The sequence below is a fragment of the Anneissia japonica genome, unplaced genomic scaffold (genome assembly GCF_011630105.1).
Source record: "Anneissia japonica isolate Jap-2015-1 unplaced genomic scaffold, ASM1163010v1 scaffold2652_len1590060_cov184, whole genome shotgun sequence".
Lineage (NCBI taxonomy): Eukaryota > Metazoa > Echinodermata > Crinoidea > Comatulida > Comatulidae > Anneissia > Anneissia japonica.
The window spans coordinates 1,437,888-1,439,371 of NW_022699919.1; the positions used below are offsets into that span (position 1 = coordinate 1,437,888).

The 1,484-nt window shown below is 52.9% G+C and overlaps 1 protein-coding gene across 1 annotated transcript in view; it reads right to left on the reverse strand.

Moving 5' to 3' along the window:
• The window catches only part of LOC117103175 (ataxin-7-like protein 3), a 13,683-nt gene that overhangs the window by 4,953 nt on the left and 7,246 nt on the right, over positions 1-1,484 (reverse strand). The gene's annotated exons all lie outside the window — the stretch shown is intronic.

The following is a 1,484-nucleotide window of genomic DNA, read 5'->3' on the forward strand; positions in this document are numbered from 1 at the left end:
CCAACAAGCCTGTTCGAAGTCTGCCAACAAACTGCGCGAAAATATTTTCCGTCGTCGGATCGCAGAACGTTACAGAAAATTTTTCGCCCAACACCTACACTTGAAATCGACGGCGAGAGAATGCGAGATGCGATGAAAGTTCTTCTCTCTTCTTCGAGGATCGACAACCTTTCTCCAAGCATTACGTCATTCTTCTTCGCCGCCACGGCCAAGTTTTTTTCAAGTACTCCTATATATTCTTTTCTCTCCTCCATCTGCATCTGCAGATTTCTTATCCGTTCGTGGTCCCCCATCGAGTTCTACAGTACGACGTCAACAGTCAGAGTGAACGAACTCCACGAGTATCGCCGAGGTAGAAATACGGTTACATCAAAAGAAATTGAAACGAAAAAACACATAGTACCGAGAATGTAGCATATTTTATTTTTAATTAATACGCCGAATTCACACGAAGATTTTGGTGCCGACCGGCATGTTTGCAGTGATCGCTTTGTACCGATCGCTCACGTCGGTTCGACGGAAACGGACGAAACACGTGTTCGTGCCCACCTCCTCGATGTTGGTGTCTTCGAGCGTACTTCTCTTCGTCCGCTTCGGGAATTCCACCGAGTTCATCGATGACAACTTCGTCTTGCTGAACTTGTTCAGCTCGTCGGAAACAAACCGTTCGCATTGGGGAGACAGCATTTCGTCCTCGAGTTATTTCGAAATGATCTGTCTTGGCGTTCTCTTTCCTCTCTTTATTATTTTTATTTAGACGGATGACGTAATGATGTCGTCATGTGTACCCGGAATCGTTATTCACTTCTTCGCGACGTACATCAGGAACACCATGTCTTCGATGTCGTCGGGATCGATGACTTTCGATCGTCTGACCGCATCCAGTTCCTCTTTCCGTTCGGTGCGCACGGTCAGCAGCAGGGACAGCGCGTGCGAGAGAATCCAGCAGGCGACGGTCGCCCACCAGTAGGCGGCGAACGGCAGCAGCGAGACGAACGACTGCAGAGGCTCCACGTGAAAGAAGAGGCCGGCGACGGCCACGCACGCGCGAGACGCCGGCGACGCTTCGGCGAGGACGGCGGCAGGAACCACGACGGACGCGATCAGAATCAGAGTTCGAATCCAGAGCTTCCGTTTCGGCGGCTCAGAGTACGCCCATTCCAAGTACATGGCGGACAGCTGGCACGTGAGCACATGTGTATAAGAGACAGACTTCTCCAGAACATCTCGCGCTCGACCGACTGGCGCGGCAACTTCGTCCCGGACACCTTGCCCCGGTAGCCGAGCACTCGCACGTACGTCTCGAAGTCGGGAGGCGCCGGTCTGCTTTCCAAGAGGACCTGTCGAAGTGATAACGGAGCACGTTGGCCGCGACGTCGGCCATCCTGTTCGCGCCGAACGTCCATTCGAGGAAGACGAACGGCAGGAAGGACAGGACGAAGAACGACGCTCCGACACAGATCACAACCTTCATCAGCCCGTCG